General features: G+C 40.0%; 1 protein-coding gene across 2 annotated transcripts in view; it reads right to left on the bottom strand.

Annotated features, from left to right (window-relative positions):
• The window catches only part of ndst2a (N-deacetylase/N-sulfotransferase (heparan glucosaminyl) 2a), a 111,901-nt gene that overhangs the window by 47,989 nt on the left and 38,407 nt on the right, over nucleotides 1-25,505 (bottom strand). The window contains exon 3 of one of the 2 annotated variants that reach the window (XM_057341897.1): nucleotides 9,451-9,504. The gene's annotated coding sequence lies outside the window, so the exon portion shown is untranslated. The remainder of the gene's footprint in view (nucleotides 1-9,450; nucleotides 9,505-25,505) is intronic. The other variant, XM_057341898.1, reaches the window with a different exon arrangement.

Genomic DNA, 25,505 nt, shown 5'->3' with positions numbered 1-25,505 from the left:
AGAGAAAACAAGAAACTGTAAGTCATGCGTACGAGGCAAAGAGCATCTATCTTGTACTGTGTACTCATCCCAAAACATAAATTCACTACAAAAAAAATCTTCAGATTTATAGAAACAATAGCGGTTCAGGGCTTATGACACTGATTGGGAGCGAGAGGAAGAGAGAATGACAGAGACTCCGGGGGTGGATGCAGTGAGGCGGACAAACAGACAGAAAGATGAATAGATAGACTGATAGCCAGACCGTTATAACGGCACAGCGTGTCTTACTGCTAACAAGGACACTGAGATCAGATCACAGAAAAAGTGACCACCACCACAAACATGAACGCAAAGAGAATTTTCCACAGTGAATGTGAGTTTCTGTGTGTAATGATGACTGAGAAGTGTTACGTCTGTCTGCTCTGGGATCATCGCATCTAGAAGGGAAGGTCATGTTCATTCTTCATTAGAGATTCCATTTTTAAAATAGTGTTATGGCTAAAGAAATGATGGGAAAAATCATCAAGTGTACAATTTACAATGAACATTCAGTATACAATATTAAAATTAGTGTTACTACTGACTGTTTTTCATCCTATATAACACAATTCATTCTGTACACATTCTAAACATCAAATACATACATACAGCCAAAATTAAGAGAACATTACTAATTAGAATTTAATCAGCATTTCTATATGTAGAGTAGTCAATCCGGTTCAGTGTCCATAAAATAATCAAACCTCCGGAGTGACAAAGTCATCCAACAGCAATGTCAAAGACTGACAGCATGACAAGACATAAAAAATATGTAATAAAAAACAAGGTTATCACATATATATTTCTTGAATTTTTCCTAAATACAAATATTACTGCTGTATTGCTTAAAAGTGAATATTAACTTGTTTTCTTTGCAGTATTTGAGGTCTGAAAAAATACAGAGCATCTTTTCTGTTATTTTGACCTGTAATGCAAATAGAAACAATATCTTTATTTGAAATTTGGAAGAAATACTGTTGGTAGTTCACAGAATAAAACAAAAATAACCATTTGACCTAAACACAGTCACATACCTAATAGTAAATTCAGAAATACTGAAAGTGGTCTTTGAAATGTTCATCATTTTTTCCACGGATGTAAATATAAAATTTACCTTTTCAAGCAGAAAGGATTTTCCTATGCATTTTTACGGCTCTTAAGTTCAAAGAAAGATTTTGAACATTTTCTTTATTACGTTTCTTTATACTCGTTACTTTTCATTTTCCACTTGGGTGTACATCTAAAGAGGTGCCAGTGAATAATATGATGCACTAGTTCTTCTTGGGTATGTTTGAGTGTGTAACTGAACATTTTTTAAACTTGCACCTGCCTGCCAATGTGCACTACTATAGTTTAAGATAACATCTTCAACGAAACAATGGTGCTTAAAGAATTTGAAACATCTGGCAGCTTGCAGACTTGACGTCTTATTGTGGACCTTGCTTCTTCTCGCTCTCTAGTTGCAAGCCTGAAGCTACACACATTGCTATGTATACACCCCCTAACAAAAACCCTTGCAAGGAACAGGAAACATCTCAGATAGCTTTTTTCTTTCAGTCTTTCTATCCCTAAACCTGCCCCCATCTCCATTCTCCAGGAGGTCTAAGAACCTGACACTTCCAGCACCCTTCCCCTCTAGGCGTCACATCTCGCCCACTACCATTTTTCCTTTTCTCTCCCTCCGTGCACACATTGTGTTTTTCTCATTCTCCTGCTGCTTCATTACTTCGCCCGTCTTTCTGGTGGAAACGGATTCTGAAAATTCCTGTAAACGATTAAGCTGCAGGCACTCATTATGGATGACTCTCGGCTTTCCAGCAGAGCAGAGCGATCATTCAACCTCACGTTTCCGCTCTGTTTCTCTTGCTCTTTACATGAGCTGTTCACACAAAGCGAGGGAGTGAGGAAAGTCAAGTGAGGAAATGATGCGCTGAGCAGTCATATCATTACTTCTAAACTTTAGACTGATCTCAAGTCGGAGTGGCCATCTGCTTGAAATCCCACAAAGGCTCACTTTGCGCTACGCTATTCTGCCATCTCACGTCTTTGCACGCAGACAGTGCATTTTAGGCGTCCTACCGCATCTGCTGTAAGACGTGTTTGATATGTTTGAGTGGTCCTGGTGTACTTCGAACTCCACAAACATTTGGCTAATGAGCAACAACACAATACCACGACTGGGTGTCAGGCCAATGAAGGCAAAACACAGATAGAATAACGCTCCGAGCATGGGTGTTCATTTACCCCCACTTCCAGCAGCTGTTGGAGTGACAGGGAAGGAAAACTGTCCTGTTGGTGTAAAGTTGCAAACGCAAAGCTGTTAGAAAGATGGAGTTGTGCAAAATTGAGCTGGAGTCAAGCTGAGCCAATGGAAAAACGCAGCTTGCTATTGCGATGGCTTGAAAAACAGCTCCGTGTCACCAGGATCAGATCGTGTTACTCAGCTTGAGGGTGGAAAAGCTCGGACGGTTGGACTCTTCCTAAATGACTCGGCAGTTCCCATCGCGATTGTGTGCCTGTGGTTTTGCTGTCTAATCGCAGGCACATTCTTCAATTTGTAGCCTCAGCAAAACACTAAGTAATATGATAAGAGAGAATCATTGATAAGTGATATAACTTTTGATACATGGCTATTCATGGCTAGTTGGCACATAAACTGTAAATGTGTCCTATGGTATGACAGGTATTTAAAATTTTCATTTAATCAGCATTTCTAGATGTATTGTGGCCATTCTAGTCAGTGTCTGTTGAATATAACATTTATATTCGTATGAAAAAGAAAAGTTGCATGGGGGCTTGTGTTAACTTCAGTTGTTTGCGACTTTGATAGGTGTTGCAGTGAGCAGCTGGAGCACTGATGAAACCTTGCAAAGGCATGTTGTGAGTGTAAAGCTGATGCAGTGATGGAGTGCTGGCTGAAGTTTGTTAGAGTTTTTTCCCAGACTTGCACAGATCACAGTCAGCCTTCTCGCTCCGAGCACCTGGAAACAAGCCATCTCAGTTTTCAGCACCATGCAATCAGCTCCACACCGAACCCTTGCTTTTAAACGCACACACTCGCCCACTGATTTTCCAACCTTTAACATATAGGCTGACAGTGATGAATAGAATGTGAAAGCAGAGTTGATGATGTCGCCTTTCCTCGTGTCTGATGTATGCAACTATACCATGTCCCACACAAACAAGCAAGCATGCACGTACACACATAAAGTGACTGAGACAGATTCAGCTCACACCCCATGTCTGGGCTTTGCCAATGGCCTCTTCCTGTCTCCGTGGTGATAGCTGAGGAAAAGCTGGCCAGTGGGCGACACTGACAAATGTCCAGCCTCAATCCCACAGTGTGTGTGTGAGAGAGAGAGAGAGAGAGAGAGAGAGAGAGAGAGAGAGAGAGAGATGACAGTTTCTTCCCAGACAAGGCCATCTGCACTGCACCAGATCCAGAGGCCTTGGTTAACACATTTTCCTTATTTTTCTTCATCGATTCCTGCTCTTAATTCTCAAGCAAGCCAACTAGAAATTACCCCCTCGTGCACAGTCACCAGTAATAATGGCTGCGGTGAAAGTGATGCGAAAAAGCCCCGGTGATGAGGTCTCAGTTTCAGGCTGGTTATTGCCAGTTGTCCATCAGGCAGTTGCTATCATGACGGGTTAGCGTGCCGCTGGTGAGGTTTATGCGGCTAAACCTGAAGGGCCCATTAGCACAAAGCTAATGAGACAGAACCTCGGTGGGCTGTGGCACAAACTCATTATGGCAGGATCACGGGCGCGTGGGGTAAGGAGCCGGTGTGTGCGAGGCGTGACTTATGGGGGAGCCAAGGAGGTGTGATGGAATTCGTTGAAAAGAAAAGCTTCGGGGCTTTATTTCAATCAGAAAGAAAGAGAGTACAGATTGAATGTTCAATGAATTTTTTAAACATCTGCGAAAAGTGTTGCCCAAAGCTGTTGAATTAACATAGAATGCAGGAGAATGATGAAAATACTGGAACACAGTCTTGGAGCAAAGTGTACTGTAAAAAATAAAGGGGCTCGCTGCTACAATGGATTCTGGGTGGTTGCCAGTAGGGGTCGGCCGATTATCGAACTGGCCGATTATCGACGTCGATATTAAGCATTTTCTCGATTATCGACATCGGTCATTTTAAAAGCCGATTTGCCGATAAAGTAATTTAATTTTGAAATGCGCTATTTGGCTCTGATGCAGCCAAGGATTTAGTGAGAGCCGTCCCACCACCCATCTGATTTGTTGGGAGTCAAGAGTCCGGCCAATCAACGAGGGAGGCTGAAGGCACTGGAAGGATTGGATTTACTCGCACTGAAAGCATTTGCTAGTTCGAGCTGCTTCAGTGATCGCGCATCAGTTGACGGAATAGGCATTTGCACATTATTTTAAGTCATGCCAATTCACAAATACAAACCATTTTAAAGCATCAAGTACTCTCGTGCTCTCAAAAGACGATCTTCAGTCAGTGCACGCGCACACGGGACACAGCCCGCAACAAGTGTCAGATTGAGTTATTTTCGCAACTTATTACGCATAAATGTTCAGACACACACGTTATAATGCCCGTCTTGGCGAGTATACACCACAGTTGGTTGTCTTCAGTGAGTAAATGTGAACAGCATCTGTAAAAAGTGTTATTCCATTCCGTGATTGGTCTACTTTTATTTGTGTGTACTCATCATCTACAAAATGTTTTGCTTTTGTAAAAGAATGAAAATATACAGGCTGTGCTTTCAGCCGTCTCTCTCCGCGTGCATCTTTCTGGAACGCGTCATTAAAACAGACTAAAACTCTGCGAATACTCATCATAGAAACGTAAAGCATATGTCTAAAGAAAGCTTGAAGTGTCTTGCAGTTTCCGCATCAGCTCATTATGCGATCACATCCTTGCGCAGAGCGCTCTATTTCACATGATCTGAGCAAGCCCCAAACAACGGCACAACAAAACAGCAAGATAGTGGTGGGCGATACTGTAAAATTTAGTATCGATCCGATACCAAGTAAATGCAGGGCCAGTATTGCCGATTTCGATACCGATACCAATACGTTTTACTTTTAAAAAGCATTCACTTGAACTTACATTTACTTTCCTGTAGATGAAATGTCACGATTTATCAGATGAATGCATCATTAATATGCTAAATCTGAATACATTTTCATGACCACTAAATATTTTGTGATTTGTGCTATTAATGTGCCTGTAGGCTAATTAATCATGTAGATCTTAAAACACTGGACATCATTTAAACCAAATAAATCTATTTATTTAGTTATTTATTCCTGTAATCGAATTTGCAAACATGAATTTTGCACCAAATTATTACTGGAAATAGTAACAATAACAGATTAACAGAACAGAAAAACAATATATAACAAAACAATTTCTCGTTATCCCAGTACTACTTCTCTAGCTTTAAAAAAAACCCAAAGTGGACAAAATTATTACTCAAGAACAAATTAACATGTTTCCCTTTCATTACACTTTTTTAAGTGAATTTATAAACAAAGTGCACACAATTGTTTGAGACACAAAGTAAATAAAGTGCTTAAATAATAAAGTACTTTTAATCTTTGGCTTTTTACCCCCAAAGACCCACTGCCATACATGGTTATTCACCGAGGTGAAAAAACTCCACACGATGCTCCTCTTCTTTTCGCTGGCTGCAGCAGCGTCTGCGTGCTTGTGCTTGGCGCTGCTGAGTTACGTGATAGCGGACTACAAAACACAGCAGGGCAGGGAGGAGCAACGTGTGCAAAACTAGGTGTATGGGAAATAGTTTTTCTTCATTATACAATTATTAGCTACATTAGTAAATAAATAAAATCAGTAGTATAAAGTAAAAACACATTAGTATCGATATTTTTATGTTAGGATCGATCCTTTTCGATACAACCTCAGTATCGAAAGTATCGATACTTCAGGATCGATCCCGCCCACTACTACAGCAAGATTCTTCATTAAATGTGTTGATTTTACTGCGCGTTTGGCCGATGTCACGCTCCACAAAGAGGAAGCGTTTACATTCCCTTTAAAAGATCTTTAAAAGAGAGCCACTCCGAGGATAAACGGTTTCATTGTAAAGAGCAACATGCATCAAGTGGAGCGTCTTTCTGACAACTATTGTTTGTTTATTTCCTTATTGTTTACCATGGTGTTACTATAGTAAACGTGTAGTAAGTTAACCATGGTTTTGGGGCAAAATTTTTGTCAGAGCTCTTGTTATTCTTAACTTTGAACATTTTACACCAGACATAGCCTATATATCGGTTCAAAATATCGGTTATCGGTCTACTTGACCTGTAATAATCGATATCGACATCGGCCCTGAAAAACGCATATCGGTCGACCTCTAGTTGCCAGGGTGTTGCTATGCAGTGGATTGCATGAATGTAGAACATTTAGCAGGCACCTCTAATTATTACACATTAAAGAATACAAAAGATGACAAATGTAAGCATAATGTGCTACTGACCTGCCAACCTAAAAGACTTGAATTAGTGCGGCTTGATTAATATGACCTGTCACTCGTGTGTGAACCTAGTCTGATTTAACCCAGCTACCTTCCCTCCAAAACACACAAGAACACAGCCTGTCATAACACAACCTGAAAGACCTATCAATGAAATGGACAACACCTGCTTAAACACAACGGGACCCAGAACCCAAAGAACTAGAGGAATTCATCAAGACCCTACACAGGCCTTTCTTTCCAGGTCTACATGCAGGCAGTTGTCCAACTTGTCAAAACTACCCAGTGCCGTGACCTGCACTTAAAGAAAATAAACAAAGCCAACCTGCTCCATTAGGGCACGGCTGAGTGATGTCTACTCTGGCACAGTACCCTGATACAACACTGGGCGCTAATAATCACACCGAAAAGAAAGAAGGAACTGCTCAGTCCATTCAGGACCGTGACAGACTGCTCTTTAGACTGTCTTTAACTTTGTACGCCATACAGAAAAGCCATTACCAAGAGAACCATTTAACAACATCAATTAATCAATCAGAGCAGGCAGCAAAATGATTTTGGCTGCATTCAGAGGATGTTTTCATGTAGAATGTCTTGTATTTCAGATTGGGGGTAGGGCAGGGACAAAATAGAAAAACAACACCGGAGGGGAACGTTCTCATTTGGATGCAGTCCCGGCTCTGAAAATCTCACTTCATTAGCAAAAGTGGGCAGGGAAACTAACAAGGTCTTGTGCTCAGAAAAACTTTTAAGTAACTTTTATCAATTCTAAACCAAAGCAGGAACAACAGTAGCATGCCAAATGATGATGAGGCTTACACGGATACAAACAGCTGTCTTCAACAAGACTCGCTGATTAGTATATTTATATATTTCTAAACGGATCTTGGATGAGAGATTGCTGGGTCAAGGCAGGACTGATTATGTATGCCGATTATCATACGCAGACAAAGCTGATTAGGATCAGGGCCCCGTGTTGGTTCAGGACGACAAGAGACCAATAATGATGACAGGAAATGCTTGTCAATTACCGGATGCTTCATCTCAGGTTTAGTTTTCACTCCATCTGTCTCAAACCAGCCCTCAAATACTATTTTTACATCCTTCTGCTGTTTTCTGCTCTCACTCACCCCATTACCTAGTGTAAAAGAGGCTTGTATCCTCAGGTGGCCCATCTGTACAGAGTTGCGGCGTGGGTTGGTTTCCCCTCAGGACACATTAGGGGCAGGGACAGCACATCTCCGGCAGTGATGGTACACTTCGGTATTCTCAGTGGGGTCCTGATCAATCGGATCAATGGAGGTGATCAGCGTTATAAGCTCTGATCAGGGAACGGACTAATCTGGTTAAGCCATTAGCAGGCTGGGACAGATGAGCCCATTGGGCATCAAGCCCATCTATGAGGTCTGCTTGTTAGCACACTGCCATATGGAGACAATAGAAGTGCACAAGCGAGAGACAGTCATAAATGCAGGAGGGGTAAAAAGGAAGAGGGAAGGTCTGTATTGTATAGTGTCAGAGTCAGTGCAACAGATAAAAAGCACGTTTTCAGGACTACCTGGTCCTGGTTAAGATGTGTGGCGGCAGAGATTGGGCTGAGACCTGCTCTGGGTAAACACAGAGACAGCATGGCCCCGTGCTGGAGGTCATCCTTCAGTCTGTGATTGAGCATGTGGATCAAACTACATTAAATGCGCTACGGCTTGTGTTACAGAAATCCATTTGCAGCTAGGCAATTACCAGACACAGCCTTCAACCTGCGCTCACATACACTTCCCATCTGGGAGCCAGTTTAAACACAAATACTGTCCCATGGTTAGCGGAAGGGAGGGTAAACCTACAGGTCTGCTCGGTTGCCGGCTGAGTAAATCGTATTAATCATCAGCCCTGATGTTGTTTTTTCCTGGAAATGCATTTCATTTATTTCATATTTAGATGCTCCTCACAGAGAAGTCTCTGCAGATGCTCACGTAGGCTGGCGAAGGCCGAGGGGGCATTAAACAGCTTTGCCTGAACCTACTATAAATTACACAACGACATTACAGAAACAGAAGTTATCGCAAAAAGAAATCCTGAGAGTTAGAATGAAAGGAGAGTACGGCCAGGAGATGCTCCAATTTTACAAGTAATAAAATGTATTGCTACAAACAGTGTTCCAGTAATTCAACTGGCAGAACGCTATGGTCAGGGTCATGGGTTTGATTCCCGGAAAAGGCAAAGGATGCAGAATGTAAATCTTATGCAAACAAGCTAAAAAAAAGCAAACAAACCACAAAAGCATCCATCTGATGGGTGTCACCAATGTTTGTCTCTGCTTGTTACACAAAAAAAAGACAAAGAAACAAATTGGAAAAAACGACAGAGGATAAACAGACATCCTCAGCAGAGTAAGTGAGGTGTTACATTTTAGTTGCAGAAGGAAGAGAACAGAAACGGAGCTGGAGAAAGGTGAAGAAAAGGGTAGGAGTGAAGGAGCACCGTGGCCATCCCAACAATGTTTAAATACCGTCAACTGAATGTTGAAACAATCCCTGCATCTATTACGCTGCAGAGCCGACAACTTCAAACTACAGAGGCTTCCCCTGAACAGAGGAAACAACCTCAAAGCAGCAAAACAGAAGATATGAACATTTCGAGTCAGCCTGGAAGCAATCCGAGACAGAGGAAAACACAGTTTACACTGCAAAAGCAAGAACATATCAAAGAAAACCTCATCCAAGGCAGCACACCTTTAATATACACAGCAGCTCTGTCTCCAAGATGACTTGGACAGCTCATTGTGTGTGTGTGTGCGTGTATATTTGTGCATCTTGATTCCTAATGGAGACAAACTGCTTCAGGTTAGGAAGACAGAATCCAATTTCATTTCCATTTCTCAAATCTCCCAATAATCACTACTGTAACTCAAAATATCAATAATATTTAAGGTCCATACATTTTTTTTAAATAGCTTACCTTAGTGAAGAAAGTCCACCACAGCACAGGCAGAGACCTGGATAGAAAGAAAGACTGAGATAAAATAAAAGCAAAAAGAAACAGAAAGATCATTACTGATGCAGCTCAAAGCTCCACAAATTGAGTCCCTGCTGTTCAGACCTACATCAATATCACCTCCCCTCACCCTGCATTTCTCAGACCAAATGAGAAAAAGAAGACACTAAATGCCTTCTTAAACACAGAAAAAAATCTATTTAAGGCAGCGTGAAAATGTGGCCATGTGTCTTTCAGTTTAACACTGACACTGCTGACAGGTGAAACATTAAAGGGGACATTTCATGAAAATCTGACTTTTTCAATGTTTAAGTGCTATAATCGGGTGTCTGGTGCATCTACTTACTCAGAAAACATGAAAAATGACAATCCAGTAACTTTGTTTACGTGAGCCTATCTCTGCAAGCCTGTGAGAAAACGAGCCGTTCAGATTTCGCTCGCTTTCTGACGTAGGTAGTCGTTCTTATTATAATATTACCGCCCCCTTTTCTGAACGTGTCCACCCATGACGCTGCCGCCATTTTTGTTTTCGCAAGCGACATATGTGAATTAGTTCCGACACCATGGCAAAAGTAAGCAAAGCATGCTTAGTGTTCTGTTGTTGGCTGCACAGAGCAGCACAGACCACTGTTCCCATCCTGACAGGAGAGCAATGGATTTATTTTGTTTTCAATGGAAATCCACCAGACTGAACGAGGCAAAGCTGCAAATAAAGACATTGTAAGTACCGTTATTTTTTAAGACCTCAGGGCAACTTAAAAGTAGGTAAAACGTCATTGTGAAACGTTTGTCCGTTCACGCAAAGAAAGCAATGTGTATGGCTTGTAAACACGCAACGGGATTGACCTGTGTAACGTTACTTTCACTTAGAGAACACTCGATGCGTTTGTCTTGAGTATCTTCACTTATAGAAAGCAGTGTGTATGGTCTGTAAACACGCGATGGGTCTGTCATGGGTACTTTCACTTATAGAAAGCAGTGTGTATGGCCTGTAAACACGCGATGGGTCTGTCATGAGTATCTTCACTTATAGAAAGCAGTGTGTATGGTCTGTAAACACGCGATGGGTCTGTCATGGGTACTTTCACTTATAGAAAGCAGTGTTACGGTTTGTAAATACGCGACCGGTTTGTCATGTGTAATTTCGCCTTTGTTAGGAGTGTGTTCGCTTATAGAAAACAATGTGTTTGGTGTTTAAAGACGGAAACAGCGTTTCTCATTCGCTTTATGTGACCCTTCTTTTGTCAATGGAAGCACAGGCTCACAGCCTGCCCCTGGCTGCATATCTGTTGAAAAGGGGGCGGAGACTAGCAGCTCATTTGCACTTAAAGAGACACACACCAAAACAGCGCGTTTCTCCTCACATGCAAAACTGGGCAATTAGGGCATGGTATAATAAAAGATCTGCGGTGTATTTTGAGCTGAAACTTCACAGACACATTCTGTGGACCCCTAAGATTTATATTACATTTGTGTAAAAGTAGTAAGAAACCTCTCCTTTAAGATTAAGGGTGATACGTATATTCAGGTCGAGATTAATCTTTACATGCTTAAATCAGATACTAGGGATGCTTATGTACTCGTAAAAATGCACCGATACCAAAGACCGATACCTCATGTGACATAACTGACAAAATTGACTGAAGTTTTTGGTGAAATTTGCTTTGAAAGTTTGTAATTATGATATATATATATATATATATATATATATATATATCGGTACGCATACGCTGTCTTTAAAAAATGGTATCGGTGCATCCTTATCAGATACATTCCAATCTCAGTTTACAGATAGTTTAAAAATACATTATGGATCATCAACCGGAATTTTTTGCCATGAGGTGGCATAAATATGAGATTCAGTCTCGCACATGATCCACACACATCTACATTACATGTTGTTTTCACTAAAGGAGTAGTACTCTATTGTCTAAGTCTAGTCCAAACAAAACAAGAGGTCCATGTTGCTTGAAAAATATGAAATGTGTGGGTGGGAGCTCTAGGGATCAAGGGGCTTCTGGACTTTGACACTTAACCCCAAGAGCTACAGTGCTTTGGAGCAGTGCATCACAACTCTACATGTCAAATGCCAATCATCACAGATCAGCTGACCAGCCGGCCGACACTGTACATAAATAATGCAACACGATTGGCTTTAACTATGAATCATTCATACATGTTAAACATATAGTTATGCATGCACAGACCATTGCTGATGTATTTTTAATGCAGATGAATAATATTAAAGCAAAAACAAACAAATATATAACAAATGTACAAAATCTTGGCTGCAATTTGAAGAAAGAACACTTTAAATGCTTAAATTAACTTGCAGTCGTAAGTCAAAGAAAAGTTCATGGTCATGATCTGGCGCTGTCTCAGGCGGTAAGCAACAGAAGCATCATTCATTAAGACACTGATCTTGTCTCCACCTCGCACTACCCATGTGACATATCTGCCAATTAACAAACCAGCAGCAACAGTACCATTTCTGCCGGACAGATTCTGCAGTGGCTGGTGGCTAATCCTATTGTAAAACCCAGAGCCTCTCGCTTGGGGATAGAGCAAAGAATGGAAAACAGACTGAAAGAGAGAGGCAGGAGAGAGAGAAAAACAGTGAGTTATAAATAGCGAGATTTTACCTGTGTTGTGTAGCAAAACACTGCACAGCGCAGACCCATGAGACTGAGACTCTTTAGTGTTTCTATTTCCATCTGACCATTTTAGGGAGTCACAGGTCAGAGGCATATTTTACGTTAGTATGCAAACACAAATGCAAATGTTAGGCCAACACACTGCAAGCAGTGAGTCCTACTGTACTTATTTACAAGAGCTGTGGAACATAATCACTTCACAAAGCATGACATGCATCAATACATGACAAAACAATTAATTGATTTTTAATTGAATTAACCATTTTTCATTTACATAAGAATTAGCAAATTCATACACATAAAAATCATGCAAATCATTTCTTTCCAGAAGTCCTCAATTCAATTCAATTTTATTTATATAGCGCTTTTCACAATGTGCATTGTTCCAAAGCAGCTTTACAGGAGCAAATAAGAAAAACACAGAAAGGTAAAACACAGCACAGTGCATGGTGTTTATAGACCAAGCAAGATCATTATAATAAATAATATCTAATAAATAAATGAATAAATAAATAAATGCAGTCTCCCGGTGAGCAAGCCAACACATTGAGGACTTCTGGAAAGAAATAAGTCCTCTCTTTGATACTCTGATACTTCCTTTCTACATCTCTTACTTTAACAGATTTTACACATTACATATCTATCTACAATACAGTATTATATTCTTAAGCCCTCCCCCAAGTTAGTAACTCCATCAACGAGTCATTTATTGATATTGTTTACAGAAGTGCTCCTTAAACTAGGGGCCATGGCCCCCGGGGGGCAATAAGAATCCAGGGGGGAACAAATTGTGTAACATTTTATGAAATACAGAAATTTATCATAGATTTTATGCAATCAAACATAAAAACCAAAGACCAACAACCAAATTTATTGATGTTCCAGCCTTGTATAGCTGAATATGTATAATTAGGTTTAATTAAAATTCTAGTTTAAGATTATACGTTTTTATTTGGGGGGCCGCAAAGTGATACACTCTAAACAAAGGGGGCCTTACAACTGTTTTGTGCACACTGTTACTTTTGAGAAATACAGTTGCTCATGTTGACTCATGTTGCTCATGTTGACATGTGACTTCTTGGTTCTTTAGGCTGAAAACAATAAAAAGAAAAGCTGTTTCAAGCGTTTGCATTATTAATAGCGCATTGCAATTGGAGGACAAGATGCATCCTCGTGCTGTGGTAATTAATCATATTAAAATTAAAATGTTTCGAAGTTGAAACACTTTTTTTTTAGAAAGTTACTGTTTTCAAGCTCAGTCAAAGCTGTCACTTTCAAGCACTTGGGCCCACACCTAATTCTCACACTAGGCTAGGAACTCCGGCTCATACCCTTCAATCCCCTACAGAGCTCAGTTTTAAAGTAGAAAGAACCATTCAAGAGTGCTGAGAAGAGAAGTTCACTGTGGCCAAAAAGGAAAAACATATTTCACTATAAAAAAAGGCAATCTTTTATTACATTCACTCTTAATCAGAGCGGCTGAAGTTCATGGGGTGACATTTGCAAGCTGAAAAGCACGGGGCCCATGATGCTAATGCTGCAGAGTAATTAATCTGCCCCCAACAGAACCCAAACCACTAAAAGGTCACTCACACACTCTCTCTCTCTTTGTATTTCAAAACACAAACACACACCCTGGTGCACACAGCCACAATAAACATCCAACTCGAAACACAGAGAGCAGGAAGCGCATCAAAACAGCTAATTTATCTTCCAGTATGGAGCATCCTGTACCTCTGCATGTGTCTATATTTGTGTGTGCATTTTCTATCAACCCTGTTGTTGCCGCCGTTCTGCTGCTGACAGCCAAGATGTGAAAACTTCCTTGACCTGAGACTCACACAGGAGGGAGGATGAGGGGTTGGGGGAGAGTTTTCAGAGTTGAAGAGAAAATATTCCTTTATTTTTAAAGTCCTATTTTGGTTTATGTAGCGTCCAACAACAAGTTTACGTACATACAAGGTGTAAAAACACTATTATTTTGTTATAATAGGCAGTTTTTCTTACCTCACTTCTTGACTGACTCTCAAATGATTTGCTCTGCGAATCATCCGTCTAATCCCCTACTTTCCACCAGCCTACTCTAATCTGATTGGTCAGATGGTGTAGTCTGCTGTGATTGGTCTACCACGGATGAGGCAAACTAGCTACAGTGTTTGGGGGAGAAAAGTGAAGTTTTCACGTGCAGTCCTAACAAAACGTTGGCGGAGACTATATGTAGTGACGTAAATCCGTGGTGGTTCGCGAATCGGACTAAGGCACGACTCGTTTGCGTGATTCAGAGTTCGGCTTTACAACTTGGCAGACTGCTTACATTCACACACGGCAACATTACACATTGCATGAAATGTAATTTACATTATCTTGTAGGGGTGTAACGATACTTTGTATTACGATATTTTGCGATGCAAAAATGTCACGATGCAAATCGAAGAGAGATGGGGATATTTTGCAATATGATGTTTCTTAATTCTATTCGTTCAGCGGTCAAGACGCTACCTACTCTGCGCCAGCGCATCACGTGTGCTTATCTCACATATGCGGTAGAGAGAGAAGTCTCTGGGAGAAGGGGAAGCACAAGACACAATCTGTGTCTCCAAGTGGTTTACAAAGCGTCATATTTTCCTTCACAATCGCCGTTAAAACACAGCAAACTTGAAGCGTGACTGCAGGCGAGTCACCCCGAAACTCATTACAAAGGCAGCACAAACATTTTTAAATGCCAATGTTAATTTATCCGCTAACGTGAGCTGCTGCATAACGTGATATGCAACATAAAGTAAGCCAAAATAAACCAGCGCTGTTCCGATCAGAGAAGCGATGAAGTGAGTCGTACTGTATATTAAAAGATCGAATGACATGCTAAAAAACAAGTATGTGATTTGCATGATTGAAGAAATATAATTAGGGCTGTCACGATTATGAAATTTGGCTGACGATTAATTGTGTAATAAATCATTGCGATTATGACGATTAATTGTCTGTTTTAGAGCTTTGACTTTTAATTCTCATACATTTTTTATTCAGCTTTGAAACGACCATATTGTTCTGAATATAAAAACTATGTTCTTTTTCTTGGAAATACATAGGAAAAAATTGGTTATGTAACAGCTAATGTAATCATACTTAAGGTTTAGGCTTTTATCTGTCAATAATACAACCGCCAAATGCTTGTAAATTGATCAGGAGTGAATTGAAGCCACCATTAAAATGCTATCAGTCATAGAAAAGCTTCTAGTCTGTTTTTTTTCTCACTTGCGAGACTACAATAAAAGTTTACTTGTATGTTAATGAGATTTTGGTAGACTGGTTTTCACACTGAATAATATTAAATTGTACTGCAGGTTATTTTTATGGTATATGCTTTTTTTTTTTTTAAAGTGATTGTGTTGTGGTGGTACATTTTACAAGTATTACCATGCTTTAGTTACAATATATACAATAAAATATGCAATATGCAGATGCACTACAGCTCCCCCTAGTGTCTTCTATAGAGATGTGCAATAATTGCGATGATCTGAAACCATCGCGATGAGGTCAAACAATCGCGATGAGATGAATATTTAATAATCGTGACAGCCCTAAATATAATACAATTTATGTAATATGTCTTTTTGAAAGATATTTCTCATTCCTTACTGTCTCAAGCAAAGACAGCGCAGCTTCAAAGAGACATGAGCCACGACCAATAGCGCTTGAGTGTGAGCTCTGTCAGAGCGTTTCATTGGTTGAATGTACTGAATGAACACGCCCTTCACTGAACGAAGAGTCAATTGAGTTAAAATGAGACTGAATGAACTGCTACATGTCGTTCATGGTCTAATATTCTCTGTGTTACAACAATGCATATCCAGTAGTTAAGGAACTTTTCTGAAAAATAAAGGTAATGACCTGGTTTAATTTAATTCCAAGGTAAAGTTAATTATGTCAAAACAGTTAAATCTTTGTATGGAACGTTTAATTACACCAATTAAATGAGTTAATCCAGATAGATTTTAGTAGACTAATATAATGTAGATTTCGTCGACTAAAAATAGACTAAAACTATGATAAATTGGGATGACTAAAACTAAATTGCATTTTAGTCAAAAGACTACGACTAAAACTAAATCAAAATTTGCTGTCAAAATTGACACTGATCTTAATTCTAATCTTAGTTCTAATTTCAGTTAAGCCTTAAAATGTTAAAATTCTTTATTAAGTTGTATGTGCAACAAAATATGTTACTGAAACTGTTAATATTTTGAAAATAAATGTTATTTGAATTTCAATTTCATTTTTGAATTTTGTTCAAAATATCGAGATGTGTATCGTATCGTGAACCCAGCATCGAGATATGTACTGAATCGTGAGCTGAGTGTATCGTTACACCCCTATGATCTTGTAATATGTACTCTTTAATGCCAATGGAAATCTCTGCTACTGGATGCATCTGAACGGCACAGACGTTCCTTCCTTCACTGCTTATAAAACTCAACAAACTGCCTGCGTGCACCTCATCTAAAGGAACAATCATTTCCTCTTTACCTATTCCTCATTTAGTGTATGGATAGCTGCATTAAGAAAAGTCATGTCTGCCTGTGGAAACAGGTTGTGTTTTGTTTACAAAGAAGATTCTTCAAGGTCTTTTTCGAGCTCCTGCTTGATCTTTTCAGCACAAACAGTACAGCTGCCACGGTCCCAGCAGGAGGAGTCGGGTAATGAAAAGGACCCTCCCACTTATGATTAGTGGGCCGAGAGACATCTATAAGGGCTGCTGTGTGTGTGGGAAGAGCGAGCAGGACCCGTTGCTTTTAAGTGTGAGAATGTGTGCATACATTTACATGAGGTTTTTCCACATGCACTGTTCTCAGCTCTCAGCTGTGTGTGGATAAACAGCAAATAAAAACCATTCATTTAAAAGGTACACAACACAAAATTTAAAATTGACCCCATATGCCACAAACAAGCATTACCTATAACGCTTTTTGTGCTTCTTTAACGGCAACATAAATAACCATTCATTTCCAATGTACAGAAAAGAGCTACTCTTTAATTCTGCCTCACATCTTTTCTCACATCACATCTTCTTAGAAAAAGTAAATAACACTGTTTGAAGTGACATGAGGGGGGTGAGGAATGCTTTAAAATGTAACTGAACGCATCTGCAAGTTTACTGGCTAAATGTCTACATTTACAAAAACAATAACAAATGCTCTTGAATGACCCCTTTGCGTTTTCACAAATAAATGAGTGGCACAAGTACACAACTGCACTAACTGATGAATAGGCATATTTGCGCAAAAGAACACTCTCAGGCTTATATATCTGATAAGACACAAAGATCTCTGCGGTCCCACACTAATAACAAGAGGGTGATTGCCACAGCCCGTATGCCTTTTACAGAATAATGCCGGGACTGTGCCAACATCCTATGCAGATCTAGTGTAGATTAAAAAAGACAAACATGTGAGAAACACTGTGACACCAAGGTCTAGCATATCTGACTCAAGAATCAATAAAGCGGGTAAACTCTAGCGAGCTGCCTGGCCACCATAGGTCTCCAGCATTCACTTAAGGTTATGACTTAATGAGCATGTAGGAGTTATACAAATCACAAACAGCAGGGCAATTATTAAGCAGGTTTCTCCACCAGGAGTTCTACAAGTAATAATTCAGTGCTATTAAATAATGTTTAGTGTTAAAGAAATGCAAACGCAGACAAGGGAGCAGCAAGGTTTGCTCGTAAACTGGTATTATGTTTACGTATAAGAGAAACCTCTGACATGATTTACACAATTACACACAAACAACCTTCTCTAAAACACTCCTCACATTACCCACAATGCACTTAAAGAGCACCCACTATGTTTTACAAACGGCCAATGCTTGAAAAACACACTTCCTCCACCCCCCCCTTCTGCGAAAGAGGGGCAGAGAAAATAAATATGAAACGTGCTACTTGGAAAGTGCACCGTAGGAGAAGTGCACACTCTTGCACTTTCTGACAAGAGGAAGACGGCAAGTAGGGCAAAGATTTATGGCGCGCACAACATCAGGAGTTGATAATTCTATTAGAGGTAGCACCAAGGATTAATACACATCCTCCCTGGGCTCTCTATGTGAGCAAAAAATGGGTAAAACAGTTAGTTCTTCCCAATAGATCAATAGAGAAGAGGCGGCAAGCTGACAAAACTACAGCTCCAATTTCTTACAGCCTACATCAATCGAGAACTGAGGGTGACCCAAAGAGAAAAAAGCAATGGTAAACACTGGAAGGCAAATAAGAGAAAAGAGGAACACAGAAAACAACATACCCTATTAATTACTCTTCAATAGAAATGGATTTACTCGTAGGGAATGTACAACCAGCATAAAGCCAGAGACGATTCGTACATTAAGCCAGTCAGGAGGCAATAGATGAATTAAATTTACATTTCAAAAGGAAACTGTGACAAGCAGGGCTGGACAAGGGCCGTGAGGGAACGGCGCGAGGCCGGTGACGCGAGTGAAAATGAGCATCAGCTGCGCGTTGCACCGGTCTCGCATCTCTCACGGAGGAGCTCCGGAAGCACAGAAGGAGGAGCGACAGCAGTGAAGGACGAGAGAGAACCAGGCCTGGATTTTATGTTATGTTTTATTATGTTTGTGTGGCCGGCAGTCCACCATGAGGGAGCTGTCGGCACTTTACTTTCGTTTTGTTGTTTGTTTATTTTATTAAAAGTTTATTTAATGTTCGCCGGTTCCCGCCTCCTTCTTCCCGTTTACTTCGAACTTTGTTACAGAAACGTAACTGAAAGCATTATTTCTCCACTCTTACGTAACTCCAACATGACTTTGCTTCTACGGAAAACAATAGATGGAAAGTTTGACGTCATTCATGTTAGATCCGGAACAACTGATCTTAAGCCATCAGGTTTGATGATGGACACACACAAAATAGTAAATTATTATTCTGTTCCTCACACAAAGCTACTGTATGGACCACTGTACATAAGTCATATGAAATATTTGATGGTACATTTGATTCCCTTCAGAGTACACCATTTGGTTTACTTTATTTTGAATGGGAAATATCAGAACATTTTGAGTGTTCCACAAAAGAAAACGACCTAGGGTAAGCAGTTTCGAAGGAACTATACCTTTAAATTACAAACAAAAAGCTGTCATAAAAAAAGCTGATTATTTTTTACACAGCTATCAAGATCAAAGCACAGGTTTTCCACACCTCTCAACAGACTCTAACAGTGGGCGATGACAGACAGTCAAACAGACGTAACTCCTACAGTAACCCATTGAAGAGATGAAGTGGTGGTTTAATGCACAATAGACTGCCCTAAACAAACAACTGCTTTTAGTGTGGGGAGTGACCGTACAGATGCTGCTCATGGGGGCCTACTACCCAAGAGTTCACCGGAAGAGTGACGGACAAACACAAGCAGCTAGCCAGAAAATAATGTCATCAAATGGTTTAAATAACTTGGCAAATAAGAAGAGGGGTAAACAAATGCATGAAGTAAATAGTGTTTTAGTGCTTTAGTGAGGAACAGTCTTACAAAGCATCAACAATATTTAAGGATGGGAGAGACTCCTGCGTCTTTAGGAAGGGTGGGAGCTTCCAGAAGTCCACACAAACACACACTGACACGCTAGTACTTTACAATTTATGTCACTGTCTGATCGAGATCAAGACATGGAGAGACGCACCCAAACACAAAGAACTAAATTCCCACAAACACACAATGTCCTGGCATTTACTCGAAAAGAGCTCAATTATTTTCGTATTACCAAGGCGCTCCAGAAGAACACAGGAGCATAATAAATGGCAATGAGGCGACACTAATGTACCTCTCTTACGCTCCGCGCTCTCAGCCTGAGAAAACACAAAAGCCCGACTCTCTGGCCTGGCTGAACACAAACCCTCCTGAAAGGGTGGGAGGAGCTAGAGCTTGTTTTTTCTTTAATGTTCCTCCTTTGGTTTAGTCTCAGCACCCATGCAACAGCCTGCCTCTTTGAGTTATCATAGGGCAGCAGATTCACAGCCTGTTTCTCTTCAACCACCTCCCCCCCACCAATTGTTCCCGGCCTGTCTGCCACAGGAAATTACACTTCCACCTTCAGGCCATGCTCGACCAGGACAGGCCTGCTTGCACATGAAGACCAGAAGGAGGCGGGGGGAGAGGGAGACAGATGCAGCCCGGCATGCCTCTTATTCACAGGGGAAGGAGACCGGGCTCAGGTCTGTTTACACTTGGTATTAACTAGGGATGCACAGATACCAGTATCAGTATCGGGTCCGATACTAAGTTCATGTACTCGTAATTGTAAAAATGCACCGATACCAAAGACTGATACCTCAGGCATCGATACTGGCATCGGTATCGGCAGGTACCAGAAAAAATATATAGGTTCTCAGTAGGGGTGTAATGGTTCTTGGTAAAAAATTGAGCCGCACGGTTCGGCTCATCTTAAATCTGACGACGCATTAATAATATGGTTTGTTAGAAATTATAATGTGTAAAACAGACTTTTTTACACTGACAAAGTTCAGCTAATGTATGTTTGTAGATGGATACACATTTAATACCTACAACAAATCAAATAACGTAGACAAATTTCAATAGGATTGACGTATGCTGTAATATGACCAGTCATTTATGCTTTCATCACCCGGGTGCTGTGAGCGTGCGAGTGCAGGTGAGACCTGAACAGCACATGTTGCTATTTAAACTAAACTCATTCAAGCCTTGCCAATTTAAACATTTAAGTGCAAGATGATGCACAAGAAAACTCGCTTGCGCGCTGTGAGAAGATCCAAAGCACGCACAAGGAAAGTCTCAGACATGGCGCAAATATTGAGTTGTCTTTGAAGCGCTTAAACGGACAGATTCACACATGAAGTAGGTCAACATGCCCCTCTTGTCAAGTATCTTAACAAACATAGTAGGTTATGTCTTAAGTGAACGGACGAAACAGACGAAAAACAACGCATGTGTACAGTATCATGTACTGGATCCGTTTCATTCCTCTTAAAGCGACAGCAGTATATTCCTGCTGTCTGTTAAAAGTCAAGTAAATCACTCACTGCTTGTGACTCAATAGCTTCTGTAGCTTCAATTATGATTCATCTTTATTTAATTTGTACATGTGCAATGATATGTTTTATTTGATTACTTTAATCCATTTCTACCTTAAAATTTATATATATACAGTATCTTATTTTATTTTCTGCTTTGCTCTGTTGTTTTATTGGTGCTGCCAAACAATAACTGCAAGTAACTAAATATTCTGTATCCTAAAATGCAATCTAAGGTATGCATGAAATGACATTAATGCTATCAAACTGGAGAGCAGCCGAAACAACTGCGTCACATGATGAAAACGCGTCACCGTTTCTAAACCCCTCCGTTTTCCTCAACCACACTACAACGCGAAAATGATTTTTTCAAATGTATCCACTTTCAAGTGCGTTTTTCGAAAAGCTCCATTTCTGTTGACAAAAATGCCATCTCAGTCATGCCAAAACGGAGAGTAAACGAACAACGAAGACGGATTAGTGTGGATAGGGTCTCAGGTGATCACATGAAACAAAAGTGGTCAGCTGATACAAACTGCTATACACGTCACTTACATGTGACAGCCTCCTTGGCCACTTGCTTATCTTGTGCATGTTCAGTATATGTGCTAAATACGTAAATGTTTAATTGGATAATTATTAAAAAAATGTTTTAGTGCAGTAGTTGTTGACAGGTGAGCGATGTGTAATCGCTGTCATGTTTAGCATTCAAACTACAAAAGCAAAATGTGGACATTTCTAACTACTTCAGATAAGAATTAGAAAATCATATGGCAGAAAATGCCATTTACATTTTGATTTGGTGTTGACCAGGTGTAATTGGGGCTTTAGTGAGGTCCACAGCAAGTGAGCACTTGATATAGACATGAGGTCATGTCTGTGTTAGTCAGTGCATAACAAAAACAGTTATTAAAGGCAAAAAAAAGTAAGCCATCTAAAAAACAAGACTGTTCAGGAATACACAAAAAAGCTATAGAAAGACATCCAGACACTAGCTCCAAGATGAGACCTTTCTTCTGTCGGCCTTTGTCTCCTGCATGCATGTTTCAGGTCACATTAAACAGACCTTAGTCAGGGTAGATGTCACATTTCATTTTCTGTGAATAAAAAAAGAGGCTTTAAGGTAAAGTCCTTTTTGTTGTAGCATGATGGTTTTAACTCTACTGTCAATTATTCAGCTCATGCAACAACAACAAAAATCCAGATGACACAAAAATCTAATTTAAGACGTGACATTGGACACAGCCTATACATGGCACAGCCTATTTAGAGCTTTACCTTTAGAGCATTTAAAAAGAGCTTTACCTTCATTTAAATACTTAAACTACCCTGTACAATGTCTCTTATATGTTATTATCCCCCATTTTCTGTAAAATAGTCTATTTTATATATGCATATTTTAGAATCTTTTAGACTGTAAATCGTATTATATTGTATTGTCATTGTGTTGAATGTCTGTACTAGAAGCTTCCAACACCAAAGTAAATTCCTCGTGTGTGCAAGCACACTTGGCAATAAAGCTCTTCTGATTCTGATTCTAATTCTTCTGATTCTGAAATATGAGCTTAACAAAATCTGCATAAAAGAGGACATAAAGGAGTGAAAAATCGGCATTCTGTAGTGTTGTTGAAATGGATACAGAATAATAGGACAATGAACGGATGTGATGACTGAAATGATAAGTAAGAGAAAAAGAGAGTGGTTGAAGCAGGCACGAAATGATGGCAGCTGAGCTGAGAGGTTGCCCTATAGTCAAGTATATGAATAAACATGTACATTTATAAAATACATGAACGTCACTTCAAGCCAAAGGGTCTCGGTTTCCGAACAAAATCTCATTACTGGGCTCTCTAGGCGGCAGGAAAACTATTAACACAACAGCTGGATTTACACAGAGGGGAAAGACACCAGGAGGAAAAGAGAGCGTGGGGGTCGAGGAAAAGAAATGTGAGTTGAATAGACATGTCAGAATAGCAGGGGGGAGTACAAAAGGATGTGAGCACAGACTCGTATGATGTGAGCACAGGCGACAGGAGGGAAAGTGACGGATGGGGAAGGAGAGTAAGAGTCATAATAACTTAAAACCTTTTATCCAATCCACAATAAGACGAGCCACAACACATCAGGAAATGATCAGATCTCTATCTGCCGCTCCACAGGAATTATTTAAAAAAACACTTTCTCTGTCACCATTAGTCACATGGGATGAACAAATGGAACGAGATTTTTCACTCACTACACTCTTAGGAAACAGTGACATTTCTTGTGTTATTAATACACGTGGCATGTGATACAGTATAAACTGTAAGAGTGTGATATGACTTATGATACTTCAGTTTTTTTAAGCCATGTTTTGTGTGAGAGTGGTTTGAAATGTCAAAACCACCAGTCTTTTCTGAAAAAGTGGAGCTGGCTAGAAATAATTTAGCTTAAGCTGATTTCACCAAAGTGACCTACAGTACACAAGTGCGGTCCAGTACAATGCCTTGTGCTCGAGGAGGTAATTGCGAGCGGGGATGTGATCTCAGTAACTCTCCAGACTGCAAGCTTAGTGTAAACATATTCTTAATCAATAGGTTGCCACCATCCCAACCTCTCAGGAAAAGGAAAGGCCTTGATGAGATTTACTACTCAGCGGAAGTGCTGTCCATAAGACACAGGCAGAGTCCTCTTTATAAACTGCCTTGTTTAATTTCTGGTCATGCTAAAGCCCTTATCTTTAACACACAGTCAGCAACATAAGTGACAATGTCTTTTCCAGCAGTGAAAAGTGAGTAGGAAGTGTCCTCAGGGGGGAAAAGCCTCAGATACAAGCTCTTGCCAAGCTTCCTCCCTTTTAGCATTTATTACAGCACAAAGGGAAAAAGCCTATCAGCATTACATAAATTCAAACTAAAAATATGCAACTGTGAGTGTGAGACTAACTGTTAACTGTATTTCTCAACAAAATAATTTGCAGTGACTGGTACAAGCAGACACAGAATTTTGTTTACATACAGAAAAAATGAAATGTCCGGTCATGTCAGTCACCCACTGAGCCCCACAACCTATCTGCGTTTGGTCATAAGGAAAAGCAGGTGTCATTAAAAGCAGTTTGCGTTTTAACACAGACCCCAAGATAGCGCTAAATATTCACTCTCTTCCTCTCTCACCTTCATCCGCATAGCTCAGCTGCTGCGAGCGTGCACGCACACACACTATAAATCACTGTTTACAATAGAATGCTAGAGTGGAAAAACATTTTGTAGGCAAATTCATCTTTGCATGCTTTTGTGAAGCACATGAAACTGTCAGCTAACCCTTTTACATTAAAATGCACCACACAAACACTATCAACAACCACCGTATGTTCTTAAACTAGGGGTAAAATGGTTAAAACAACAAATCGTATGGTTCACCACTCACAGTTTTGGCATTTGCAGCGCCTCTGAAATAAAAACATTAAATATGTATGAATTGTAAGAAGCCTATTTTCAAGAATAATTACGGTTATTCGACTGCTGTAAAGTTAAAGGAAACAGAAACTGCAGACAGATGTATAGTAGAATGTAATAAACAACAAAGATTGCAAATATAAATTTAAGTACAGCTACTTGATGTAACATCTGTGCCGGGAGTCACACTTATGGTGAAAGTATGCTTAGTTTTTTTACGCACAGCCTTGTACACATGTACTCGAACACAGATGAATGTGCATTGCGACAAACTGCAATACTTCTCCTGGCCTACAGGGGCCGTAAGAAGCAGTTAAGCAGGTCTTACACTGTGAATGACACAAACGACAAACGATACGACGAATGACACAAATACGTGTGCCACACATAGAGGACAACGTAATTACTGCACAATTTTTTTTTAAGTATGCACGGTTACAAAAATCTGGCTTTGTGCATATCATTAAGATGATGAAATTCGTGTAACATACACATAAACTATCAATTTCTCTCACAAAACATGTCAGGGAAAATGTACAGGCAGCCGGTTATCGCAGAGAAAAAACCCCGACAGTGTGATCTTGTATCACACTGAAGGGGCTTATTTCACAATAACAGCCGGCTGCTTGTACATTATCCTGCTTATTACACGGCCACTTGCCACATGAGAAAAAAAACTGGACATAAAATGTGAATTTGAAATATTTTATTAGCTCATTTTTACTGAATGCAGACCTTCCGCGAGGAAAAGACGTTTAGTTTCGGTTTTAAAGTAAGAAACGACGTTCAAACATCAGGAACAGGCAAATTGGTTTAATCATTTGTAAATATAATGTCATATATGTTATTAAAAGACATATTTATAATTAATTTTTG

The sequence above is a fragment of the Triplophysa rosa genome, linkage group LG9 (assembly GCF_024868665.1).
Source record: "Triplophysa rosa linkage group LG9, Trosa_1v2, whole genome shotgun sequence".
NCBI classification, from domain to species: domain Eukaryota; kingdom Metazoa; phylum Chordata; class Actinopteri; order Cypriniformes; family Nemacheilidae; genus Triplophysa; species Triplophysa rosa.
Note: the sequence above shows the minus strand (reverse complement) of the source record. Positions and strands in the feature narration are given on the sequence as shown.